The sequence below is a fragment of the Lynx rufus genome, unplaced genomic scaffold (assembly GCF_022079265.1).
Source record: "Lynx rufus isolate CCGP_SWC_20201006 ecotype Redwood Valley unplaced genomic scaffold, mLynRuf1.p SCAF_3, whole genome shotgun sequence".
NCBI classification, from domain to species: domain Eukaryota; kingdom Metazoa; phylum Chordata; class Mammalia; order Carnivora; family Felidae; genus Lynx; species Lynx rufus.
Window position 1 is genome coordinate 21,172,149 of NW_025814845.1, and position 8,262 is coordinate 21,180,410.

General features: G+C 35.9%; 1 pseudogene; it reads right to left on the reverse strand.

Moving 5' to 3' along the window:
* Positions 1-2,307: 2,307 nt before the first annotated feature.
* Positions 2,308-2,406, reverse strand: LOC124521399 (uncharacterized; annotated as a pseudogene).
* Between the last annotated feature and the right edge of the window lie 5,856 nt (positions 2,407-8,262).

Genomic DNA, 8,262 nt, shown 5'->3' on the forward strand with positions numbered 1-8,262 from the left:
TTGGGAAATGAAGTACAACATCAGGTTACTAAGCAACTCCGCAGCTTTTTCAACATGTGTCTTGGAACTCACTTGTTTCTCCTAATTGATTCCATCCACATCATTTTGAACATAAATGGGACATCATGTTTGGAGATACGCCGGATCGCTACTTTCAGCTAACATGTCTTGCTACCCCTGCCTATCCGACTCAAGGACTGGCACATAAGTGTGATGCTCAAAGCAAGTTTTTATCTTTCTCTGGGGTTGCACTGAAAGGAAATATATATCCTTCTGGCAGTTTGAGCGGGTGTCTGAAGTTATCTGCACACTGTCAGAAAACAACGTAAAAGTCGAGGAGTGATCCTCATTTTTTAAAACTTTTACACAGTATGGAGTTTTAATTACCCAGTCAGAGTTACCCCTCAGCACACACTCGCAATATAGTATATCCGGATTAATAGTAAATCTATCTCACAGCATAGCAGTCATGTTGACATTGCTGCAGTCGCTAAACCTTTGAGCAAGATCGTGTCTCATCCGGTCCTGAAATACGGGTGATAAATGCATCCGTCATGTTTTGTGCGGAGCAAAGTGGGCTTTTATTATCTACGACTCCTTTTTGAATTATATCAGAGGTGAAGAGGAAACAATGAAATGTTACAAACATTTTATATTCGGTGTACTTTCTCAAGGACCCATTTACTCTCCACTCCACAGTTAAGAATGGTGTATAATTTAGCTACTAACTCTGTGTACACAGAATATTTTGTACTTTGATTAGTGTCAAAGATATAGGAGAAAGGACAGATTGGGAGGAGGGAAATATGGATATATTTACTCTGTGTGTGTCTTAGAATTGTTGAATTATTTATTTTTTATTAGTTATTTATTTAATTTTTAAAAATATTATTTTAAAGTTTATTTATTCATTTTGAGAGAGAGAGAGAGAATGAGGGCACAATTTTGGGGGTGAGGCAGAGAGAGAGGGAAGGAGAGAGAGAATCCCAAGCAGGCTCCGTGCTGTCAGCACAGAGACCCATGCAGGACTTGAACTAAGAACTGTGAGATCATGACCTGAGCGGAAATCAAGAGTCAGACACTTAACCAACTGAGCCACCCAGGCGCCCCGACTTATTTTCTTTTTATTTAAAATATGACCATTACAGAATCCTTGACAAGCATTGCTTCACAAATAACCACGTTTAAACAACTGGTATAAAAAAATTAATTATTGAATTAATTGGAAGAATCACAGTAATAGAAAACATGTATAGTAATTTACAAATTCCATTTTTAATGTAAACCTAATTACAGAAATGAGGTTTATTTACTGAAACAGAATGCTGTGGTGGTAATTAATATTGAATGGCTTTATTAGTCACATAGAACCAGGTATGGAAACCTAGCCATAGAATCGTGGTAAAAATTAACACAATCATATTCACCACCATAACCCTGCCATAGCCAACATACGATAAATAAAATTTCAGTTATTTTAACAAAATATTACATTAACACATTCTAATATAATGAATTATGACTAATACATACTTTATCCAAAATACTTCTATGTTTATTTTGAAAATAAAGTGCACACCATTTTCTTATTACAGGAAAACTCAGACAACCATTAGATGATAGATGATGATAGATACATAGATAGATAGAGATATATCTATGGCAAAAAATAATGACATTTAATGAAATAAGATATGCAAAAGCATGTATGGAATATTCAGCTGATTCAGTATCTTTTTTTTTTTTTTTTACCACAAATGTAGCTTTATTTTTTTTCCTTTTTTTATTATGAAATTTATTGTCAAATTGGTTTCCATACAACACCCAGTGCTCATCCCAACGGGTGCCCTCCTCAATGCCCATCACCCCCTTTCGCCTCCCTCCCACCCCTCATCAACCTTAGTTTATTCTCAGTTTTTAAGAGTCTCTTATGGTTTGGCTCCCTCCCTCTCTAACTTTTTTTTTTCCTTCCCCTCCCCCATGGGTTTCTGTTAAGTTTCTCAGGATCCACATAAGAGTGAAACCATGTGGTATCTGTCTTTCTCTGTGTGGCTTATTTCACTTAGCATCACACTCTCCAGTTCCATCCACATTGCTACAAAAGGCCATATTTCATTCTTTCTCATTGCCACGTAGTACTCCATTGTGTATATAAACCACAATTTCTTTATCCATTCATCAGTTGATGGACATTTAGGCTCTTTCCACAATTTGGCTATTGTTGAGAGTGCTGCTATAAACATTGGGGTACAAGTGTCCCTATGCATCAGTACTCCTGTATCCCTTGGGTGAATTCCTAGCAATGCTAAAAATTCGCTTCACGAATTTGTGTGTCATCCTTGCAGAGGGGCCGTGCTAATCTCTGTATCGTTCCAATTTTAGTATATGTGCTGCCGAATCGAACACCTGATTCAGTATCTTTGTCAATAATTCTTTCTATTAGAAACCAGCCCAATCACTGTCAGACCAATTCTGCTCCACTGCTAGTTAGAAGAACCCAACAGCTAGGTGCACCTGGGTGACCCAGTTGGTTGAGCGTCAGACTTCAGCTTAGGTCATGATCGCATAGTTTGTGAGTTCGAGCCCCACGTTGGAATCGCTGCAGTCAGCCTGTCAGCACAGAGCCTAATTCAGATCTTCTGTCCTCTCTCTGCCCCTCCCCAGCTTGTGCAATCCCCCAAATAAATATTGAAATAAAAGAAGAACTGAACAGCTAACATCAGCCCCGGCAGCTGATATTTTGAAAGGAAACTGATGAAAATTGAAGTTAAAAACATTATTACCAAAACCTACAAATAAACCACAAAATGACTATTTCTATCCCTTTCGTCAATAGGTGACATCCACTAGCAGATTTGACAATGTTCGCTTTCAGGAAAAAAAAAAAAAAAGAAACAACCAAAAGTTACTAGTCAAAACTGCTTTTTACCCTCTGAACTAAGACTCCACCTCTCCAATAGGATTGCTCCCTAAACACTTGGCAACCTTAATTTTTGGTAGCTCCAAGCAAGAGAAATCAATAAAAAGAGTCCCATACAGCAGTATCAAATTGCAGTCATAGACAGAAGCAGCCTGAGGTGAATTTTAATTCAACATGAGCACCCTCAAGAAAATTTTCTATTCATGACAAAGGCAGAAAAACCTTGGATTTCTCAAATATTTTCTCAGTGCTGAAAAATTAGCTTCCTTCCACAAGTGTTCCTTAAAGAGCACAGTTCAAAATTATGTTGCATAATATGATATTACAAAGACATAGTACCGAAGACAAAGACAGGGGGCTTAAGTGAAAACACCATATAAACCTGTTATTTTAGGGAACAAAGTCGATTTTCAACAATTATATATAGTTTTCACAATTGCATCTCAATGGAATTGTTTCTGGATTGTTTCATTTTGACCTCTCTCATATTTGGTAGTAAAGCTGTTCTTTCCTATTTTCTTTTTTTGTTTGTTTGTTTGTTTGTTTTTGTTTAATGCTTATTTTAGAGAGCAAGAGCGTGCGTGAGCAGGGCAGGGATGGGGGCAGAGAAAGAGAGAGAGAGAGAGAGAGAGAATATTAAACAGGCTCCATGCTATGCGATACTGGGCTCAAACCCGCTACCCTGGGATTATGACCTGAGTTGAAAACAAGAGTTGGTCTCCTAATCAACTGAGCCACCAAGGTGACCCTCTATTTTCTTATGATAAAAGCAATTAATGTTTATTGCAAAAAAGCAGTTTAGAGAACGCAAATGATAAAAATGGAAGACGCATGGAAAACAATCAAATAGCTTCATCAGTTCACCAATGTCGACATTTTACTACATATAATTCTCATTTTTGCCTAGTCTTATACATACTTACATACATATTTCTAGAAAAAATTATGACCGTGCATGGCATTTTCTTCGTGTCACTGATTTTTTATGTAATAAATAGTGGAATACAATTTTTAAGATAGTGAGAATTTTTGTGAAGCCTCATATCAAATGGCGGTTCTATATAAATTTAAGTATCTCATCAAATCAATTTATTTTATTTCTTTTTTTTTAATGCTTATTTATTTATTGTGAGAGTGAGAGAGTGAGTGAGCAGAGACGGGCAGAGAGAGAGGGAGAGATAATCCCAAGCAGGCTTTGTGCTGTCTGAGCAGAGTCCAACTGGGGGCTCAAACTCAAACCGTGAGATCACGACCTGAGCTGAAATCAAGAGTTTGAGGATTAACGAATTTAGCCACCCTGGCACACCTTTCTTCCTTAGATATTCAGTAATTTCAAGTTTTTGATCCAGTAAATAAATGATTTTGTTGAAATATCTTTCTTATAGCCATAGATGTTAAAAACATTACAATTTTTTAGGATATCTTTATTTTTTTCTACACTGGGAAAAATGGAACCTCATCCACATAAAAAGCATTCCTGTGATACAGAGAAATAAAAACATTTCACTTTAGTAATGAATCTAAACTCATATTCCAACAAGGATGTGAAAAAACAATTTGTGTCTCCCTGTCTGAAGAGCTAACAGAAAAAGCTACTGCTTCTAAATGCTTTAAAACTGAAAATGCTTTACAACATTGTGAAGGAGGACTGGTAGAAAGCTTAAGAAGAAATAAATAATGAAGGCATTATTAATTTACAAAACGCATAACCCAATGCAACTATTTTTACTGAGCATTTATTAATTACTGATGATGAACGAGATAATGATGGCAGTAGAGACATTAGGAGCTAACCGTGTGTTTCAAATTTAATATGGTATTTGAAAAAATAAATGCGGTACATATGAAACCGGAAGTCTGATTATATGACACAAATGGACTGCCACAGTAAGTCAAGGGAGAAAGTGATGAATCATAGAGTAGGCAGGAATAATTCAGAAACAAAAGGCAGAATTTGAAACCAAATCTGAAAGAAGCTGATTTCAGATGACACTTACATCCACTTCTGCATAGAGTTAACTTATCCTATTATCTGTCTGTCATTTTACTTTATTCTTGTTATTACAGAATATTCTCCTTCATTGAGGATGCACACAGCATGAACAGTGTAAAAAATTTTTTAAAAAATATGTAAAATAGATTGAGGGTGTTTTAAGAATTCCCAGAAGCATTGTACCACCCACCCACCCCCTTTTAATAATTTACTTGGGAAAATACTCACACATAATAATCAGGTTATTCTATAATGCATTTTCCTCATGAAAGAGGAAAATGGATGCATCATCATTTAGTAAGTCTATTGATATACATGGCAAAACAAAATCTAGACACTATAGTAATAGGCAGCTAGAGAAATAAGCACATAAGTGTGCTTTTCCAAGCTTACAGATGAGAATGTAGAGAATCTCTAAACAGAAGACAGAAATTGAAAGCGTGAGAGCATGATTGCAGAAGTAATTGTGAAAGTTTTCAATTGGTAATAATGTATCGTTATCAGCTGATGTAAAATTATGCTCACTGGACTATGGTATCATCCGATATTACTTAATCGAAGCCTCAGAATCATTTGCCACAATACATCCAAACACGATACTTACATAACACAATTAATCCTCAACTGCAAGGTGAAAATGGCTGATGCTTCTTGTCGTGTATTAACATATACTGAAGTTATTAAATATATGAAATACTAAGATATGTCCTCTTGGTAGTGAACTACCTTCAGAATAGCTCTTTTATCAGTTAGTTACAATTGCATACAAGGAACAATAACCTTCTTCAGGGAGAGAAATGAAGAAACCATGAGGAGACCTGAAGACTTTGACATTGCTCTTGAAATAACCTCTGGAAACGTGGAAGAATCTGTACTTTGAAAATAGGTAATGACTGACAAGAATCATATAAAACCATAAAGTAGTACACCATTTGTGATTAAGTCTGTGTCATTCATTTACATCCATTCCACAGATTCTTAATCAATAGTGTGTGGCTGATTTTGATGCCGTGTGGAAAGCAGTGGGTGAAATAGTAACTTGTTTTAGCCTCCAATTACACAAGAAGGTAAGTGGCAGTTCGGAATCTGTTAACCTGGATGCCACAGAAAACACAATGACGTGTACCATTGTTATATATATGTGTGTGTATATATACGTATATATGTGTGTGTGTGTATATATATATATATATATATATATATATATATATACACGTGTGTGTATATATATATATTTTTTTTAATTTATTCAGAGAAAATGTGTCCAACATTGGTGCAGCAGTTCAACAGTGTCATTAATAAACCATGATCTTCCATGTTTGTGTTCTGTGACTCTTGGAAAGTTGGCCTTTCTCCCCACAGTGAAGATGGCTGCCACACTCTGGTCAGTAGTAAGGGACAGAAAGATGAAGGACTTTCTCTTTTTGAAACAATGGTACTGGTCAGAACTTGGTCATGTGGCTAAGGAAAAGAAATTACCATGACTGGTAAAGATCAATCATAAAATAACCCTCAAGGCCGGTGTGTAGGCCTGCCCTCCCTCCTATCAAGGGTTCTCCCCCTATTACCTAGGCCGTTGTATGAAGTAGGCATTTATTCTTAACTCAATGGGAAGAATTAAATTGTTTCTCACTGTGGAGTTACACAATCTAATTTTCCTTTTTAATAGTTATTCTAGGTTCCGGGTAGAAAATGAATTGTCAAGTTTCTACAGTCTAAAAGGATAGAAGTTAGAAAAAGTCTGAGTAACTTTAGGAAGAGGTAGGAATGCCCAGCCTCTGTAAGTTGCAGTCACAATGGAACAAAGTATGAAAGAGATTTTTTTTGTGATAATGTTTATTTGCTACAATCATGGTTGAATTTCATCTTAGGCTCACCAAGCTGGAGAAGATCTATTGTACATTCAAAGACTCCCTCTGGCATGCCTTGCTCCCAACTTCTGAATACCACAGTTCAACTTCACTGGGATTTTTTTAATCTTCATAGTCTCAAGTCCTATAATGTAAACTGTTAAAAGCAACTCTGAGCCACTCATTGAAGTCCTTTGTACAGTACGTGCTCTCAAGGCCACACTTCCCTTTGAAACATTTGTGCGCTATGTCACTGTAGTCCAAGCACCATGTAAACCATGCTAGGAGCAGAAGTTCTATGAATGAAAAACCCTGCAGTAATCTAGTTTCTCCATTCTCCTGGTTCCATTGGGAAAAAAAAAAAAAAAAAAAACCAAAAAAAAAAAAAAAACAAACAAAAAGAAAAACTTCTCTGCCCAAACAATATGCACAGCATTCCAGTTAGAACATATCTTATACTTCCATGATGAAAGATAGATGTTTTCACAAAAGGGCTTCTACTTGAACTAAATCCCTATCAGTATAATGTTTGCTTTGATCAGGAGACAACAGTGGGAGGGTATTCTACAAGAAAATATTATGATGCAAGTTGGAAAACTCCCCATGTGGCATATGCAATGTTATGATTTGGAAAATTCTTAGATTTTCCTTATCATTTCTTCTTTCAGCTTCTTACCTGCCAAAGTCCACCTTCTCCAATTCTCTATCCACGCTCCTTCAAGTTCAGTGCTCAGTCTTGACCCAATAAAATATGTAACCAAATGTTGTATGACTTATCATATTACTCCTTTTATTGCTAAATTATGCAAATACATTTCTTATCATTTCTTTCTTTCTTTCTTTCTTTCTTTCTTTCTTTCTTTCTTTTTTTCTTTTCTTTTTTCTTTTTTTGGTGAATAGCGTCTAGTTTAGGGACTTTGCATTAAAACAATGTTTTTTTACATCCTAGAATTTGCCTTACTTGGCCTAGTCATCCTCCTACCTAACTAGGTCTTAGTGCCCAACTATAGTCAGGTGAGAGAAGCCATTATATCTGTTACCAAACGTACTTGATTCATGCTACCAATCTGTTTGTGTGGATATTTAAAGACTGACCATGTTTTGATTTGTGGTTGCCAATTTGCGCTTCTTTCTGAAATATGTGGTTATTATTATTATTATTATTATCAGTGGATGTCACAATGTTAATGCAATCTATACCCACTAGATACTCCTCTTTTTGACCGGGACTTCTTCCTATCACTGTCAATGGGTCAATTATTTTTCCTACCCAGGATCCAACATAGACAAAACAGTTCTGTAGTATAAGAGTTTTTCCTCTCTAGGAAAATGATTCTAATTATGAAACTTAAGGAATAAAATAAAACAACAAACAACAACACAAAAAGCCACAAAGCTTGTTCTTCTTCTGGAAATAAGATACTTAAAAAATTCCACAAAAATGTGTATCTAAGTATTAGGTAAAATACTGGCATTGATGACGTTATTATGGAAAAGTT